Source organism: Vespa velutina, chromosome 11, assembly GCF_912470025.1.
Source record: "Vespa velutina chromosome 11, iVesVel2.1, whole genome shotgun sequence".
Classification (NCBI taxonomy): domain Eukaryota; kingdom Metazoa; phylum Arthropoda; class Insecta; order Hymenoptera; family Vespidae; genus Vespa; species Vespa velutina.
Genome location: NC_062198.1, coordinates 7004819 through 7025744, shown reverse-complemented (window position 1 = coordinate 7025744; position 20926 = coordinate 7004819). Strand labels below are relative to the sequence as shown.

The window sequence follows — 20926 nt, the reverse complement described above, 5'->3', positions numbered from 1 at the left end:
ACCGCGAATGTCCCTCCTCACCCTCCTTGTTCATCTATCTCTCTCTCTCTCTCTCTCTCTCTCTCTCTCTCTCTCTTTCTCTTTTCCTCTGAACCTACGACCCGCCAAATTTAATTTCGTATTTCGAGGAATTAAAATTCAAACGATCGGACGATTGACTTTATTTGCATACCGATGGTATTTATTAAGCGGGATGTAGCTTGCACCACGAAGAATGGCGTTTTACGCTTTCTCTCTCTCTCTCTCTCTCTCTCTCTCTCTCTCTCTCTTTCTCTCTCTTTTTCGCTCTTTTTCTCTCTATCTCTCTCTGAATAACGCGCACCACTATGTACTTTCCTTCTCCGTCGATTTTCTCTGTTCCCTGTCGTTCATAAAAATGAAAATGGATCGTAGAATGCGCGCGCACACGCGCCAAATGGCCAAGTAGATTTATGCCGGAAAAGACAGGAATTTTCATTTTTCTGTCGCAAACTGCGTCACCGAGCCAACTCTCTCTCTCTCCCTCTCTCTCTCTCTCTCTCTTTCTAGCCTCTCGTTGCAGTGGCACAGCATTGCTCTTCGCCCGAATTTTTCAAACGATTTTTTTGCATCCATCAATGATCGTTATATTTCGATGATATAAATGCCAAAGGTTATGGCTTGAATACGTCGACGTTGAGAATTAACGTTCGTCCCCGACCCCCTCCACCTCATTCTTTTTTCTCGTATTTTAAAATGAACGAAACAAAAAAAAAAAAAAAAAAAAAAAGGGAAAAAAAGGAAAAAGAAAAAAAAAGAAAAGAGAAAAAAAAATAGATCTCGCGTCTATCGGCCGACAAACGATCGTTGTTCTCTCCCTCGAAAAATATTTTCCGATAGTCCCTTATCTGTACTAGCATTCTATATAAAGTGCATGTATTCATGCATGCATGCATATACATTGGTCTCCACTGAGGTCCGAACAAAAGAGAATACTAATTTGCAATAGGAGAATACGAAGGATAACTACCATGGCGTATCTCTTTAACGCATTGTCCACAAGGTCCATGGACGACCAAGCGTAGAACTATTTCCTTTATCTTCATCCCCTTAACGGCACGTATTACAGGCCCAAGTGCCACTCTAAATTAGCGGCATTACGGAAGATTGAGAAAGAGAAAGAGAGAGAAAGATAGAAATAGAGAGAGAGAGAGAGAGAGAGAGAGAGAGAGAGAGAGAGAGAATTCAACATTTTCTACGAGCGACGTAAACGAACAGAGATTACGTTTGCGCTCTAATCTTCTCGTTCGAAGCTTCGACGTGACAGAATACTCATTAAACTTGCCGACTTTCGCCGACCATTAAACGACGATGATAAACGAATTATTGGATGTGGCGCGACGAGGAAGAGCGAAAAGAGATGAGGAAGAGGACAGAAAGAAAGAGAAAGAAAAGGAGGTGGAGGGAGAGGGGATAGCGTTTAAACGACTTGCCGTTAAATGGGAGAAAGAAGTGGAAGTAGAAAAAGACAGGGAGATAGAAGTAAAGAAAATCAGGAACGAAGATGAAAAGGAGGATGGGTAGAGAAAAATAATCGAAAGGAGGACGAGTCGTTCAATTAGAGGAGCCGAGGTGGCACGATCAAATGCGAGAATTCAATTTTCTCGGTCTTTCAATCATTTCGAGTGCACCGGAGGTCCCTCAAACTCCTTCGTGCTCCTTTCTTCTTTCTCTCTCCCTTTCTATCTCTACCTCTATCACTTCGTCTTTCTCTCCCTCTCTCTCTCTCTCTCTCTCTTTTTCTCCTAGTCCTTCTTCACTTCACTGAATTTGCCCTCTCACCTGGTTACCTAGTTATATGACGCGGAGAGCCGATATACCATTTTTCCGGCACAACCTATCTTCCCTTTCGTTACCCAATCATATTCGAAAAATCCTCTCCTCTTCATCGCGCTCCCATTTCGTCGGAAAGCTGGGTACCTACCCGATTTCAAATGCTACGAAAAAAGGAAAAAGTAGAGAAAGATATATATATATATATATATATATATATATATCTTTCTCTAGAGAGAGAGAGAGGACGAAAAGAGAGAGAGAAACCCATATAATTTGAGGCTTATCCCGATTCTTCTTTATTCCGAACACGGCGCTCTTTTCAACAGAACGCGACATGTAAAAACGTATATTCCAAGGAAGCAAAATTCCTACGACTTCACGTGGAATCCCTACGTCTGTCCTATCGACCGAAGGAGTGAACGTGAAGACTAGAAAAAGAGAATCAGAGTATCACTGAAAAACGAGAGATTTGAAATTTTCATTCGTCGTTAATACCAACTACTTACTCTTCTTTTTTTTTTTTCTTTTTTGTTCTTTCTTAGACATATGATAAATCAGTCGAGTACGTGGTAATATTAAAAATTGAAGAGCGGCGATTTATAAAAATTTTATCCAATATTTTCAACGAGCTCTCTCTCTCTTTCTCTCTCTCTCTCTTTCCCTCTTTCTCTTTCCTTTTTTATTTTTGTCTCTCGACACAATCAGAATATTGGAGATTATGCAATTTCTCTTTCTCTCCACTCTCTCACAAGTTCTCATAGATTCCCTTTCGCAAGGTACCAAATCATACGAATTATGTTCTAAGCCTTTCAGAGGGAGCTAAGCCTTCCTTTCGATGAAAACGGATAGAACCGATTCTTTCGTTCCTCTCCGAAAATACAAGCTTTTGAATCTTAGCTCGATATCGTCCCTTATCGTTTCCTACCAAAGCCGTTACGAGAGCTCAAATCCGCGCGGAATCAGCCTCCTTCCTTCTCAAATTCCTTTCCCAACCTTATATAAACCGTGCGATAATAAATGTCACCTAAAAGAAATACGATCGGATGAAAGAATGTTAAATAAACCCAATTCTCATTTCTCTCACGATTTAACATTATGACATTTGATTATCAACCAAATCTGAATATTTATATTTTGTTCATACTCGATATTTCGTAATCGAATTATCACTTTTTCTTACTGCATTATCGATCTATCAACGTTTTAATTACGATTCGTCTTATTTTAATTATATTAAATCTATCCCTACAATGTATTCACAATCGTTTGAATATTTCTGTATCTTTATATAATATAACGCGAATATAACGCAATTTCTTTATTCGTGTACAAAAGAAGCGATATTCGTGAGAACAACTATAGTTATATTTTCATAATATCGTATGATGTTTATTCTTTTACATAAAGCAACTTGAAAGAAGATACTCCCTACACGTTCGATCCTTAAACAAGTCTATGTTAGTCGCGAACGAGGCGCGCAAAGCTCTTTTTCTTTCTCCGCTCTTTTTCTCTCTCTCTCTCTCTCTCTCTCTCTCTCTCTCTCTCTCTCTCTCGCTTTCTCTCTCGGTACTTCGATCCTACAGCAAACATCGAGAGAATAATACGACTCTTATGTGTCTCGTATATCCGTTGGGAAATCCATCGACGTATAAATAAGCTTCAAAGATAAGAGAGGCAGAGAGAGTGAGAGACAGAGACAAAGACAGAGAGAGAGAGAGAGAGAGAGAGAGAGAGAGAGAGAGAGAGAGAGAGAGAGAGAGAGAGGATCGTTCGACATAATTTCGCTTTCTGCTTAGTTAACCCCAAAGGAAAAAAGTAGCTGCTGCTCGATGATACTTCATCATTCTCAAGCCGCCTCTTTATAAGTAGAAATAAACGTTCTTATCAGGAATCTATTCACTGAAATAAAATACCACAGGATAGTCACATAAGAAATTTAATCACGAACGAAATGATATGATTCTCGAAGAGAAGAGACTCTCCTCAGCCTCCTTCCCCCCTTTCTCTGCAACTCAACTTGCCCCTTCGACTCGATGTTCTTCGGAATTTCGCGATTTCTACGATTTCGAGGGAAGAATCTTTAAATATTCCCATCTATATGTTTTACATCGAACACGTCGGACGACCGAACCAGTGAAATTCCTTTTATATTGGAATTTTCAATAGCGTTCTATCGTCCTTCCATACGTCGGCCCTTTGATCGTCCATGGAAGGACTTCAAGAAAAAGAAAAGAAAAAAGGTCATACGATATACGCATGAATGTATCATAGGTATCTAACTCTATGAGAATTTTCTTCGAAGAGAATAATCTCATCTCGTACTAGAATGGACACATTGAGAAAGGATATGATTCGTGAGAGGCTGCTGCATTGAGAAAAGTCAAATCCCTCGTCAAAAAGGAACGAAAAGGATAGAACGTTTGGGAATGCTGATCGTCCAAGAAACACCACTGGGAATGTCACCATGAGACAGCTCGAAACGATATGTATTCCTCCTACTGTCCTAGAAACGAGAAAGAGAAAAAGAGAAGGAAGAGATGAAGCGAGAAAGAGAAAAGGAGAGAAAGAGAGAGAGAGACATATGAGTCTTCTTCAAGTATTTCGGCACGATTGATGATCAGGAACCAAAATACATTCTCCTGCCAATGGCGTAAATACCAGTGGCGAGAGTAAGTTCGATCGATTCTTCACCAGAAACTTTTCTTGGAAACGACGATCTTCTATTCTAAGAACCATCGGTCATTGTTCTCTCAACCGAACGAAGTTACGAACAATTCATAGATAATTATTTAAAGAGTTCCAATTAAATCAATTTATTTTTAAACTTGTACGAATGTCATGTATAATAATAATCGCTTATAATATAATCATTTACAATCATTCTCATTAATATCGGGTATTATAGATTCATGTCGATTTAATCATGAGGAAATATTTGATGAATTGCGTTTGAAGAAATTTCACACCTTTTCTCTCTCTCTTTGTGTGTATATATATATATATATATATATATATATATATGCATGTATATACATACATGTTTGTATGTTGTATGTACATATAGATTCTAATATTGCTTACGCCAATGATAAAAAAGAACGATAGAGAAGACAAAACGGAAAAGAGAATGTACGAACGAATAGAAGTGAAAGGAATAGAGGAAAATATAGCTCCATGTTGAAAGAAGAACAAACGCGAAGAGGAGACGCGGATTCTCATTCGTGTCCTCTTACACAAGTAACAAAAGTAAGCGAATTCGCAGACGTGCGCACATAGAGAGACTCGGAAGAGGATAAGCGAACGAGAAGAGAACGTTTGCACACTATTTCCACGTACAGCTGGCTCATCAATCATCAGAGTTTAGAGTCGGACACGTAATTTCCGGGGCGTGGGATTCGTTCGACGTACGCGTCCGTTCGGGCACGGTTTCGATTGGCCGATGGCAGCTATCCCGGCAACCCGATTGGCTGCGTCTCCCTACCAGACCATGATTTATGAGCCCTACTACGTTCGTTAATATGCCCAGTGATCGGTTCGAACGAACCGTACTCGTCGACTCGCGCTAAGGGACCTACACCTACCAGTACTAGAGAGGAGTTACATTTCGATCTACGATGACCTTCGGAAAACCTTGGAATTCACGGAAAATGTTCCTCTTTCCTATTTCGCACCAAACTAACTCTAATTCATCGACGTAAACATGCCGTAGTAGGTTGGAAAGTTCCTATGCGCGAATAAGGAAAAGCAAAACAAAAAAAAAAAAAAAAAAGAAAAAGTCACAGATTCAAATCTATCATTTCAATCGTTATTCCGTACCGACGCCAAAATTCTACGCTTACGATATTGTTTCGGACAAACGTCAAACACTGTGACACGAACTTTTAGAAAATACGAACTAATTTCCATTTGGATGCGAGCGCGTTCCCTCGTATCAGGTCCCACGGAAAAAAAAAGAAAAAAAAAAAAAAAAAAAAAAAAAAAAAAAAAAAAAAGAAAACAAGAAAAAAAAACCAAAAAAAAAACAAACAAGTGAAAACGAATAAGGATCCTTCTCAAGGCCTTTAATGAAGTTTTTATTTGTTCTTGAGAATACAAACAAAGAAGAAAGAGACCGTTCCTTCGAAGTTTAGCAAATGTTTATCTTCATACCATCCTACTCTCTCTTTTCCTTTTATTTGATTTAACGTCCAAGAACTCTTAAATACACTTCGCATTTCTAATATTACATACGTTTAATCTTACGATGAATAAAAAAAAAAAAATATTATTTACAAACGGGAAATATAAGTAAATATTCCATGAACGACATCAGGGTATTAAGTGAACGTAAAGATGATATTATCGCGATTAAAAATAAATTAAACCAAATTGGATAATAAAGTGACGAAAACAAACGCATAGCTATTTAATCCCTGGCAGATTCTCTAATCGCTCTTAATGAGCCGGTACGATCGACGAGAACGGATTATTCCTGATGCGAGCAGTTATACCACCGTCTTCAGATAGGATCACGGTTAACGACGTTAATGACTGCGATTCAGTAGGATCATGGAACACGATACCATCGAGGAAAGGGTAGTCGTCTAGTTGGGGTAAAACGAAGAAGCTTGGAGAGAGAGGAAAAGATGAATGAGAGGAAGAAAGTAATTACACCGTTACTATCTGTAACTGTAAAAATCGATACTAACATTTCCTCTGTACATTTTTCGAAATAAATATACATATACATATATATATATATACATATGAAAAAAATTTTGAAAAAAATTAAAAGTAAAAACTGAAAGAATTTATCTCAAGCGTACACTGAAATATTCAATTATTAGTTCGAAAATATTTATGTTATATAATTTAAATAAATCGCAAAGTAATACCGATTAGCAACAGATCCCACCACATGGAGCTTGCTGCAAGCGAAACCCCGCGGGCAGGAATTACATATTAATTAATCGCGTTTAATGAACGTTCTTTCACTCGATATAAATCGATCGAAGATACATCAACCATCAACCTCTCCTCTTCGAAACAAATTGTTTATATACCTTTTACTATGATCTTAAATATAATTATTTAATATTATTATATATATATATATATATATATATAGTTAATTAAATTTTAAATATAATTAATTTAATAATATTATATATTATTTTTTTAATAATAATCTTTAATCAATCGTGATAGGCACCTGCAACGAAATATTACATACATATACGTAATTATAAGAATGAATAATTATTTTTAAGTCTTGGCTAAATTGAAAAAATATATCGAATTGTATTTATTCTAACGAATGATCGCCAATGTATTATTTATATGGAAATAGATATAAAAGAAAAAAAAAGAAGTATATTTAATATTTTCTGTCTACCTTCAGAAATGCAAATATATTGATACATATATATAGCCATCCATTATAAGCGTTTAAAATTTGTACGAACGAAATAAAGATAATAACAATCAATTTAACCGTTCTATTTGAAGAAATCGATTATACAATCGTCAAATTGTCGTTCCCAGAATAATCACCTGAAACAAAAATAAAAAATATTTTAATCATATAAGATATTATTATTTTATAAATGCCTAAAAGCATACGATGTTTCACGTACTTTTGACGTGTGTGATAGATGCAACTTTCGATAGATGCTTATCTAATCCTAGCATTTATTTTTTATGAGCGTGAATCAATATTTGTTCCAGCGATTCTACATTATGGGATATAATAATAAATAGAAAGTGAAATAAAAAATTTTAAATATTACTCTTATAATAAACGAAGTATGAAATTACTAATATAAAATTTAATCAGTAATATCTCTCTCTCTTTCTCTCTCTCTCTTTCAAAAAAAAAAAAGATCATAAAAACGAATAAAGCAAAAAATGTAATATATTAACAAGTGCTACTATATAACTTTAATAATATTTAATTAATTTCTGAATAATATATCGAGACGTGATTGCAATCATATTCTACTGTAACTAAATAATTATGCATCTTTTAAAGAAGATGAAATGATTCATAACCTCCAATTGTAATAATTTCTATTGACGAGTAAAAATGACTACGTAGCGAAATGATAAAAATGTGATAAGACGATGAGCCATTCTTTGAGGGTTCGAATATAGTAGGAACATTTAAAAAATGACTCATCTCTCAATAGTTGCCCTTTTGAGCCACAAATTGTGGGGGCCTCTTTGGCATATAGCCTCTTCTTTGCTTCGTGCCCTAACCACTGCTATCGGGCATTCCCTGTTATTAAAAAAAAAAAAAAAAAAAAAAAAAAAGAAAAAGAGAAAACTAAAAATAAAGTGTGATTATATATTTTACGAACTATTTTAGCCTGTGGACGATCAATGGATTCGAGAAATCCATTAATCGTGCGCAATTACACAGACACATTTACACGTGAATACCCCAGTAGATATTGAATCTGATCGATGAACCTATTACTAATCCTTCGCAATTTAAATATTAAAAAAAGTATCGAACAAAATTATAAAATCTACGATAAATTTTATTGCTTTAAAAATTGCGAAATTTGAAGGGTTAATATACTTAATATTAAGTTTATCCAGCATGTTGAAAAATCTTTGCTAATTTGATAGAAATGAATTTTGTAAAAGCGAAGACATTTAAACGATTTAATATCGATATATCTATAAATCCAGAGCGTCAGCAAGATATGAAAATAAAAACAGATATGCTAAAAAATTTTAAAATTTGCTGAAACTTTGCAAATACTCGGAAACGAGATTTTCAACTTCTGAAGTAAGCAGTCCTTTTTATTCTTTGGACTTTATCCGGTCCTACCTACTTAAAAATTAAAAAGGCATTCACACAGAAGTATACTACCTACCTATTTATACCTATATATGAAAAAAATAGCAAAACATTTGTACCAACACATACACTCCATGATTCTCACACAAAACGCCAGGGTGCAAAAGTCTACACTAGAGAGTATGTCCCGGGACACCTCCGACACCCTAGCTCAATCGACTGTCAGAATTAATGATTATTTGCATTAAGGTTTTACTTTCAATACAAATACTAATAGGCACTAGTATATAAACATAATAGTTATTTTATCCATTATCATATATTTAATTCAAAACAGATTCAATATTTTCTACGTACATATATATATATATATATATATATACACAAGTATTTGGAAATTACACGTAACGATATACAATCCACCACCTAACGTACAACACACACCCAGTGCAAGGTACATCGTGCACAATCATTAATGCAATAACAGTCGCCAAATAAAGGGAACTTAAAACTAAACCCATGCTAACTGTTTCTCACTCATACGAATTACACCTGGGTAACCACACAGATGAGAACGCAGAAAGCATGAGGAGGCAGAAACGAGAATTAGTATTAGGTTGGAAACTATGAAACGGGCGTTGAATGAAAATAAAAAACTAAACAAAAACGCCCGTTTCATAGTTATCAACCTAATACATTAATAGCTGAAAATCCTGAGCTAAAAAAAAATGTTAACTTATAATCTACGGGCTAATGACTCTAGATTTATTTTTCTTACAAATAAAATATTTTTAATTAATTATTATGGATTAACTTTTATAAAAGACTTTGTTTTATTTTGCATATATACAGCAATTAAAAATTTATGTTTATATTCTATTCAAAAAACCTCAGGCGACCTCATTTTATAAGTGAATTTTCTTAACTTATAAAATAATACTTTGTCACTTATAACTCAATGTCTACCTGTCGCGAATGCCTTCTTGTTTATTGTTTTACATATATCAATGTATCAGATATATAACTTTTGTATAAATGAACTACTATGCAAAGCACGCCATGGGTTACATGCTGTTATAATTAAGTTGATTATAAGCCATTAGACTTCTATACTAATTTCATAAAAAACTAAACAAATTATAGAGTGCACATAATTATGTGCTGTTAATTATTAATATTACCGCGTTATAACAAGAAGACCCTATCCTGAGCTAATATGCATACACACACATATATATATAAGCATGCAAAATATAAAAAATACACAAAGGCATGTGCCACTCGCGAATAAACCCACAAGAGAATTTACTCACGGTCGTGCTCGTCAATTATCTACTTAAAAAATTACAACCAGTAACTCGTGTCGATTTGGACCTTTCATCCTCGACATGATGAGCACCAGAGGGATTTCAATTTTTTCACTCACTACTTATGAAGTTCCCTGATGGCTCCAAAACACTCGTCCGCGCAAAAAGTTGGTTGAAAATATGTTAGGTCAACATCAAATTTAATTGAAATTGCTATTGGTTTATTTGATTCAATACCAATAATGATCTGGAAAGATATAAATTAAATTGTTATTATATCTCCATGTTTTGATAATAAATTATAAAATAATTAGATATGAAATTTTAAAATTTGTCTTTTAATAGACTTATACAGAAAAAGTGTACTATTCCATCTTCCATGATGTACTAAATAATATATCATATTTATATATTAATTTCGGTATGAACATTGAATTTAATTTATGTATATATATATATATATATATATATATATATATATATATATATCTTTACTTTAAATATTTAATTACAGTCTGTGTAACTGCCAGAAAGAAAATCTTTATGAGTACAAACACTGACTCTATAACTACTTTATATGTAGTCATCCAATGCATGTACTTAAATATTAATATTATTCCCAAAACATATGAAAATTTAATTTATCAAACAAGCACTAACTCTACTTCATAAGATTTTATTGACTGTAATTTTGAAGAAAAATATATTATGAACAAATATTGACTCGATAACTGCCTTGGGTTTGAAATTATAATTATATGAAATTAACTGGAAATACAAATGCATTATACAACAAGAAATAACAAAAGTTTTTACAAAATACAATTTCTATATATCATTCTTAAAGGCAGTAAGAAGTATTGTATAATAAATCAATTAAATATCAAATTAAAATTATTAACGTTTTCTTGATTAAAGCAATTTTATTGAATGTAAAGAGTCATATGCCAATGTATCACCATTCTATGTTACTTGGAATAAAAATTATACAAGAGAGAGAACATGTTATATCTATGAATATATGGACTTACAATATTGCATTGAAAAATTAAAAATAAAAAATAATTACCACAGTATTCCGGGTTGACCTCTTCTTTTTTGCAGAATAATAGAAATAACTACAATATATAAGATCATTATATTAGTACAGAATACAATAGTTGTGTAATTGATCCTCACGCGCGCACGCACACACACACACACACACACACACACATATACACACACACACATGCATTTGCGTATGTATATGAAAAGGAATATATTATAAAAAATTCTATCGGACAGGATTAGCCAATTATTAATTATTATCTTGAATCTAATTAAAGCTCGAGAGAAGTGTCGAAATTACGATAATAAAATCCGAAAATTCAAGAATAATTATGACGCCATTACTGAGGCGATTGGATATCGAGATACCGATTTTATTTTCGTGGATATTTCGTAAATTCGATGATAACCCAATTTGCGAACAATAGCCCTTGAAAATTGCATTGTAAACAATCGATTGATATATAAAATGGCACTGTATGTTATAAAAAATGCTAATTACCTGTAATTAAAACGACGACGACGTGAATTCCGTGATATCTTGGCAGCTGTCAAAAATCCAACATGGCGGAACCAATCGGAGTAAACTACGATTTCGGACGCGCATGCGCGATACGAGAAAAATTTGTTTAAACGCGCTCACATTTGAATTGATTATTATGCATAGTTAAATTCCTAATCCAAAATTGATTTAATTTTTACGGTACTTTTCTTAATATTTCTAACCTTTAAATTTATCTTCATCCACAACTTAATCAATAATGTAGATATTATAAAAGATTCTTGCATTGATGGATAGTAAAATATAGACATTCTTAAAATACTTTATTCAATGATTTAAATAAACAATTTCTCGATAATTAAATGATCGACGTCAGATCTTGGTTAAAAAAGAGGTATCAGATAAATATGCACACATTTGTTTTCGTACCTTTTTTGTGCTATATAGAATTAAACAGGAGCATACACTTATGCAAATCCTTGAAATCTAGTCGTCGAGCCTTCACAAAAAACTACTCCGTTAATCCCTGCATACATACACATCAATCTATCTAATTCTCTCTCTCTCTTTCTCTCTCTCTCTCTCTCTTTTCCTCATACATGTATATGTGTTCACATAAATTCTTCGAGTAGAGTCGACGACGAGTAGGTATACATAAAAAAACATTGTCGAGTTCGATGCACCGCGCTTGCTGCACGAGCATCGCTGACCTATATAATTTCTTGGAAATGGCCACGGACTTGCCGATGCTTTATCATAAGATAAATCGTTTTTCGCTTGTTAAAAAAGAAAGCATGCATCGCGATATATTAAAAAATAGAACAAAAAAAATATCAACGAATATTTACAGTTTTGTTTAAAAATTATCCAACGCATACTTTTCCATTTTATCGAAACGAATCGTTATATTTCTATTTTGGATATGATTTTCAATTCATTCGCATTGTATTTACGGAATAATATGACCTCCGATCCAAGTAGGTAAGCTATGAAAGATAGAGAACGAAAGACTCAAGAGTATAAGGCGCGAAGCAAGGGCGGTTACGAGCTAGATCTCCCTTGTTACGACGGGAAATGATTATTCACCCTCTTACGCCTTCACTCGACAGCTTAGCCCCGGCTACGTCCAACTACTCTGACGTTGAATGAACGTTTCCACTTACAGACAGAGGAAGACCAGTTTTATCTATCGCGACTATAGGAACGATTGCGAATCGGTCGGACATGATGAGGTGCAAATCGACTAATTCTAATGTTTCCTTCCTAATTTTGATTGAGTTTAAACAATATTTTGTTATCAAACGCTTAAACGATTAAAATCTTTTAAAAATATTTCTAATTTTTATATCGGAAATATATTCTTAGCTCGTAACGGACATCTATAAATAGATAGTTTCAGATTTTATAAAAAAAAAAAAAAAAAGGGAAAAGAATATTTTAAAAAATTCGTCCAATTTGGAAATCGGAAATCTGTTAATAAAAAATGTAAAATCGTTTGATCTACCAAAGTGGAATAATACTGAAATAAAAACGTAAAAACATAAAAGGTAGATGTGACAATTTTGCCTCAGGTGAAATTCTCTCTCTCTCTCTTTCACGAGTGTATAGAGATATTTTCTCACGCTTCGATCGTGATACCGTGCAGCTGCGACTCAATGTTAGAGGATTACCTCGTCTGAGGTTCCGTTGCTTTCCTATTTATCACTATACGCTTCGCAGACTCCGACGTAGATACATACATACTTACAAAGACGGGAACTCTTCGGGTAGAAACAGAAGAGACAGGGGAGAAACGGTAAGACCGCTCGTATGTACAATGTTTTAAGTTGATTCCGTTAAGAGAGGAAACGATAGTCGAAGAGAAATGTACGACACCTCGGTTGGTGCTATCGATTTCAAACGAACCAGAAAAAGATATATTAGGCTCTTATCTCGTCATCCTATTGACGGTACTATCGTAAATTTGTAAAAGATAAAAATTCATAATTTATCTGACAATGATATGTAAGGAATTTTAATAAAATCAATTTCAAATCGTCACGACATCGTCTCGTTCGTCAAATCAATCGAAGATTGGACGTTTTATCAATTCAAATATAATACAGAAATAGTATCGTCATAATAAGAATTATATTCGATACTGATATTAAACTACGTCTATCTTTTGCAGAATATTCTCCTCGTAGAATTGGATCGAAGGAACGAGAGGTTGTAAAATAAAGATACTATTTCTTATCTTCCTATTTCGTCGTGCGTAAGAAGTATCTTCTTCCATTTGCAGTTGAGAAGAAAAGATCAAAAACGTAAAGTCGTCACGAAATTGCTAAACCGTAAGAAATGGCGTATACGTTATTTCTCCCCGTTTAAAATCCTTTGTGGGAACTCTTGTGGAAAAAGGAAAAGGTGTAATTTGAGCACCACTGAAGCCGACGATGCAGCAACGATACAAACTGGAAGCTTACCCCGGAACTAGCGCGCACTGTAGGGTATGTTCCGGGGGAGGCTCAAGGAGCCTCGAGTTCATTATTTATAGTCCAGCCTTACGAGCATGGAATCGTACTACCATCCTCTCTTCGTACGGCAGAACAAGGAAACGATGCGAGCACGAGCCACAGTGCATCGGCTCTTTCCATTCTCCTATCCCCACATCGTAGAGCCGACGGTGAACGCTATCCCACTAGGTTCTCCTTCTTCACTCTCGCTAGTATTATAAACTAGTTTGAACCGTTCACGACTAGTAACGTTACCCACCGAGTGTGTCTCGAGACAGTATTACTAGAACCACCCTAGAAACGTTCTCTCGAGCGTGAGATCCTCTCCTTTCGAATACATAGATATATAGGTATATATATACCTCTATATATATATATATATATATATATACATATGTATATATATATACACATGCGAGGACGCGTATGTACAACAGTGGACAATAATAGCTCATGCTGAAAATTTTCTCTTTCTTCAACCTGGCATCATTTTTCTCCTTTATTTCTCTGTTTTATTATGAAATAAAAGATATTGTTTTCTTAAGATTCTTCTTTTTTTTTTTTGTTTTTTTTTCTTGGAGTCAATAATAATAATCTTTCATCTCGTATCGCTCTTTGGTTAAAGTTAAAAACAGATAAACATTTACTAATGTAATATCTTCATTTATATTGGGTTTTTAAAAATGTCCAGAGAAAGTCCGAGAGTTTCAAAAAGCAAGACACCAGGGCAACGACCTATGACGACAGCGTGCATTTAGATGGACCACTGCTCTTTCTCTCTCTCTCTCTCTCTCTCTCTCTCTCTCTCTCTCTCTCTCTCTCTCGTACCTACTGTCCCCTTTGCTACGCTTTGTCTCGGTGAGCTTCCTGCCGCGGGCAAGCATCGTTCGAGCAAGAAATGGCCGACCGTTTGTCCAGTGTCCCTCTTCGCCGATGCGAAGGGAAAAGAAGAAGTTAGAGCCGCTCGCTAGCTCGTTCGTTCACTTGCCCGCTCGAGTGGACCCCAGCGGCGAACCTTCGCTCATGTTTGTACTCCCGGAATTTCTTGCGCACCGCTTACGAATCTCCTAAGGGACGTGCAAAGTGCCATCAGCTGACAATCGTGCAAGCTTTGACTCCTTTCTTCTAACTTTTTCTTTCTTTTCCCTTTCTCTCTCTCTCTCTCTCTCTCTCTCTGTCTTTCTCTGAGAATGTCAGAATAAATATTAATAAATCTTGATTTTGCAAATTCTTAAAACCATTTCTTTCCGTTCCTAGAAAGAAAAGAAAAGAAAAAAAGAAAGAAAGAGAAAAAAGATAATATATTAAATCAATTGTAATGTGACCAAATGCAATCTGAAATAATCCGGAGATCTTTGAAAGATTACATTAATCACAGTCGAAGAGAAACAATCGATCGTCGAACTATCAGCGATATCAGCAAATCTATCAGCGATAGCTGTCGGTCGAGGATGATTTCTCTGAATATCGTCCTGCGTCGATGATTTCGCGTGCATCGATGCATTAAACGCCGGTAGCATTGCCCGTCTTCGGGCTAATAATTTGATCGCTTCCGGCGGACATAGAATCGGACCTATTTGCAACCATGACCAGAGTACCTGCTCGTGACAGCCTTTGACGAATACTGTAAATAGATTTGTATGTTTCCGATGCCGAAGTCACGCAGAACGCGTATAGATCGAGTTTAATTGGATTCTCGAATCGATTCGACATCTATTAAGAAGAGAAAATCCATTGTTTCGAATATCGATGATCGGTTTTTTCCAACTTTTTATATCATATATAAAGATAACATTTATATATATTTATTAATATATGTATATATATATATATATAGTTCTATTTTGGTTTGCCCTTTTTGCGAGATTAGATTTGAGAAAGAACACCCTCATAAAATACGAAAATTATACTTACATACATAAATAAACAGATCCGTTTTGATCCGTCTATTTTCGCTGGAAAATAGCGACGCTTAAGAGAATCCTACGATATTTTCAGGAATGGCCGCTTTTGCTCCTTCCGTCTAGTCTTCTTCTCTTTTACACTCATCCCTCTCCTTCTCAAACTCGTTTCTCCCCTATTCTGTCTCCTTTCTGACTGTGCTTACCCTTGGAGCGCCGATAAACTTTCAAAGTGCACCACTTTATCGTTTCGTCTCATTACCGAGACAATGAGGGAAGATAGCGTTTCACTAACTAAACGAAAGATGAGAGAAAAAGGAAGATTTTTACTGGGAGACAATGTCGCTCGAATATTTACGTGGTTCTATTCGTTGTTTCCCCTCGTCATTTTCAATCTTTATATTAAAAAAAGTACGATGTAACATTTGCATATCTAATTCCCTTTTTCTTTTTTATCTTTTTCTTTCTTTTCTTTTGCAAGAGACACTTGCAAAAGAAAAGCCGGGTGATTCGAATTGAAACAATGCCGAACGATATAATTAAGATTTAAATCTAACGAGATATCGTAAAAGTCTTGTTATTACATTTTCGTGATGTTTAGGTAAAACGGATTTACTTTCATCCATAGTCGATTCACGACTATGGAATGGCTCAAAGCCATCCATGGTCAGGGAACTTATTGTTGCAGTATGTCGCATGGTGGAGTGCTTCCGTTCTAACGTTAAGTGGCACGGATTTAGACACCCGTTGTGAGCAAACAACGTATCTACAAACAGACCGAGAAACTCGGCTAAAGCTACACAGAGGCGCGGCGAAGCAGCACAACCTGGGATTCCCTTCAAACCCCTCCAACTACCAAATCTCGTTCCCATACCTCTTTCCTTCTATTCTCCTTGTTTGCAAGGAGCACAATATTCACGAAGAGAGCTCATCCTTCTTGCAACTTTGTCGTAGCTTTCGGGCCACTTAACGAAAGCTTTCTCGTAAGAATATTTTCTTGGCTGAAAGTAAACGAGTTCCTTCAATTAGAGTGACAATCGTCGCGTTCGAGAGGAATCTTGTGATATAGCCACAGGTATGTCCCACAAGAGTAACGCGATTAATCGATTCTTCTCGTATTTATCCACGACCTCTCATCGATCAGCAAGCGTAGACCGTAATATTAATATTTTTCTCGGTAAACGCAACCGCATTAACCGCGGGACAAGCCGCGACAATTGGCAATTAGAGCATCATTAATATCGTTGCTAGGCGAGATTTTAGCTGCACAGCTGCCGATCGAACGTGAAATTCTACATTTCAAAGGGCATGCAATATTATTATAATAATGTACGATGAAGTCTATAATAAACGTATCAACGACTTTCTCTTCTCTTCGAAAAACAATGGCCAAAGCTCGAAATGATTTCGTTTGATTTACCGCAATGCTCCTTTGTTGCGTATACTCAGAGGGTCGAGCTTTCGTGACGATGTAACGAGAAAGAGATAAAGAGAAGTAGATTCTACCCGTCTCTATAAAATCTTTTCACGATTTTCGGTTGCCTGCGGGATCACGCAAGCAACGATGCCCTTCGCTTTGTCCAATTCCTATCTAGTATCCGCAAAGGCGTCGACTACTGATTTTCGTCGTCAACAATCTAGTATTATTACGATCGTACTTTTTAACATACAAATTCCTATTGTAATATATTACTATTAAAATGTAATCTCATAAAAAAAAATGTTAGGAAAATAATATTATTCCAGAGATAACATTTCAATCGAGTGTCCCTATGGACAATACGTTTTTATTAGATCAAATTAGACATCCTACGCCATTGCATTGGCGTGCAGCTAACAGTTGGCGTGACTTCCGGCGGAGGCGCTGAACCCCGGAAACCAATCGTAGCCTCCGCCAGACCGAATCATTCGCGCTTCTGTGGTCAAGCGATTCACGATCGGTCGCTCGACTCTCCTATATATTCGTTAATGGTTTCTCAAGATAGAAATTGCTCGACCATTGGCATTCTATATCGAAAATATTTATCGTGAATGTAAATTCTTAGAGAATGACAGATGCCAAATGAAATCTTTCCTGATTTGATCTTTAAAATGAAATCCCCCTATTCTCCTTCTTCTTCTTCTTCTTCTTCTTCTTCTTCTTCTTTTTGTTTTTTTTCCTTTTTTGTTTACTTTGGCATCATTTCTTTTTTTTTCTCTCTCTCTCTTAGGATCATCAATTAAAATGAAATAAATATGTGCCATCTGCAGACAAATTTTTCATTATTCTCAAATTACAATGCCGAGAACGTCCGTCGGCATTTATTCATAAATCCCGAACAATTAAATTCCATTTCAATGAGAAAATTCCCGAGCGATAAATATTAATTTACGGCTGAAGTCTCACAATAAATCTATTATCCGATTTCTGGCTTGTATCTTGGATCGAGTTTAAGTCCACAGAGATGAGAGATGGTTCATAATTCGTTGGTATTTTTATCGTCATTCAATACGGGTATTCGAATCCTAAGGAGAACGATAGAAAAATTCAAGAGAGAAAGGGTAGAAGAATGGATAAAGAAAGAAACTGATTAGGGATGGAAATGGACGAAGGAAAAAGGGAGATAGAGATATAGAGTGAGAGATATAGAGTGACGGAGAGACAGAGGGAGAGAGAGAAAGAGAGAGACCGGGAGATATCGACTCGCTTAGGTGGTGGATTATCGATTCTACCCACCTACTAGGCTGTCTCCGTTCGTCTGACATTGCCTGAAGGGCCGTCCTTCTCTTCCTCGTCCTCCTCCTTTTCCTCCTTCCCTTCCACCACCTCCACCTCGTCGTCGCGTATCGATATTCGCAATCTCGCAATGCTTGGAATCGCACTGATGCAAAAATCAATGAACCAATAACCGAGACCGGACTGTCTGTTTCTTTCTATCCCTTCTATCTGCATTTTTATTTTCCTTCTCTCTTTCTACGAGTGCTTGTATAAGTTCGTTGGAAAAAACTCTCTATACACGGGGGAACCTGCTTTATCTTTTTCTCTTTCATTCCTGAATGTAACCACTGTTGTTACTTCCAGGAAGAAGTCATTGTTAAAAGAAAAGAAAAGAAAAAAAAAAAAAAAAAGATAAAAAAAACAGATAAAAAAATAAAAAAATAAACAAAATAAAAAGAAAAAAGAAAAACAAGAAGAGAAGAAAGAAAAAGTTGTCTGTAGAAAGCGGGGAACAAGAAAAAAAACATGAACAAGAGAGATCGTATCGTCACGTCAAATTGTTGCAAATTACATTTATGCTTTTATACATATATTTGCATACGAATGGGCGTACGTGTGTATTTACATTACGTGTATATAAAATGATAAAAAAAAAAGAAAAAAAAAAAAAAAAAAAAAAAAAAAAAAAAAAAAAAGAGAAAAATATTATAAAATTATTTTCACACAGCTGTTACAACCTTGGTAGTGAAAACAAATTACGAATTAATCCTTTACTAATTGTTTTTAATCCAAAATATCAAGTGAATTCAAAAATAAGCTAAATTTTTCCTAAACCCCTGTCAATATTGAAACGTGAACAATATTAAAAAGGGGTTCTTTAAAAATCGTTTAAAGGAAGAGGTGAAGGAAACGAGGAAAAAAGGTTCAGAATCCAAAGTTGAAGCTACGAAGCGACGATGCGTAATCGCGAGGAAATCCGGGAAATGAAAGCGAGCCATTTTCTTCCTTCCTCCGATTTCCAGTGGATCGAGCGTGGATCGGCGGATTAGGCGAAAGGGGTGACACAAAAGTTAGGTAGGAAGTTTCATTGGGGTAGAGCGGTGGGTGGCACGGGGGAAGGTGATGAGGGGTCCAAAAAGGGGCATTTGGAAAATCGATGCTCACAAAAAAGAGCGTACTATACGAAAAACTCGGTCTGTTCGGTGATCCTCTCAAAGTAGCCTCTTTACTTCTTTCTCATGTTCTTTTCTTATGTTTCTCCTGCTCCTTTTAATCAAATAAATCTGTATTATCATATGTATCTCGTTCGTTTCATTCGTCATTTCATTAAACTAAACTCTTTTTACTTTTTCGACCTATATTTTTTTTTTTTCTTTTTTTTTTCGTCCTTCTTTCTTTCCCTTCCTCTAAACAAACTCCAATTTATTAGTCGTATGTAAACTACCTTTGTAACTATTTTGAAGTCGTAGCGATCGGATCTAACTGATCAAACAACATCCAGACGTGATATAATTTTCGATTTCTGCCTCGTCAATTTTTAGGTCGATACGCGAGGCGAACTCGAAGAGAAAAAAAAAAAAGAAAGAAAGAAAAAGAAAAGAAAACAAAGAAGAAAAAAGTAGAACTTGTAATTAGCGCACTCCGCTCTAACTCTTTGTGTCTCTCTCCATCTCTACGAGTACGTACTCTCATTCTTTTCGAGTACGCTTCTTCTCTCTTTTACGCTAATTCAGGTACTCTAACGATTCCAAATGAAGGCTAAAAATTTCCTGAAAAGGTATTTATCTGATGCAACGAACGTATCCGTTATCCATTGGGGCTCGAGGACGATTACGATGACGACGTCATTAGAAAAGCGTTGGCAATATGCTCGCAAGATTGAAAAGGATGCCCGAAACGTTGTTAATTTTGACGGAATGCTATAAGGACTTTCTGTGTAAATTGGTGCGAGAGAAGGAAGAGAGAGAATAAGAGAGAAAGAGAGAGAGAGAGAGAGGAAGAGAGAGATAAATAGAGAGTAGAAGGAAGTGAAAAAAGAACGGATTAAAACTCAAAAGCTCTTCGCCGTTGGAGAACGTTTTAAATTTGCGAAGTTTCGAACCACCGGCAACTTTTCGGCGGTAAGTAGGTATTCGTGGAAAAGGTGGCAGGCCGTGAGATGAACCAGAGTTAGAGGGATAGAGGAAAAGTGAAAGAAGGAAGAGAGAAACGAATGGCGTGAGAGAACTCGAACGAAAGTCGTCGACGATAGGGCTGAGGGTTGAACAGAAGAAGGAACGAAAGATGGAAAGAGACGAACGATGGATGGAAACAAAAGGATTCCACGAATTAAACTTACAAAAACGATCGTACGCTGTAATTGGCAGGAAAAAGCGAGGGTGGAGAAGACGTGGGA

At 35.8% G+C, this 20926-nt stretch overlaps 1 protein-coding gene and 1 long non-coding RNA gene across 3 annotated transcripts in view; one reads left to right on the top strand and one right to left on the bottom strand.

Annotated features, from left to right (window-relative positions):
* The window catches only part of LOC124953090 (tyrosine-protein phosphatase Lar), a 485939-nt gene that overhangs the window by 53118 nt on the left and 411895 nt on the right, over positions 1-20926 (top strand). The gene's annotated exons all lie outside the window — the stretch shown is intronic.
* LOC124953094 lies at positions 10007-11489 on the bottom strand. Its single transcript, XR_007102113.1, has 3 exons — positions 11441-11489; positions 10958-11006; positions 10007-10135 (listed from the first exon to the last, which is right to left on the bottom strand). It is a non-coding gene; the product is annotated as an uncharacterized LOC124953094 (long non-coding RNA).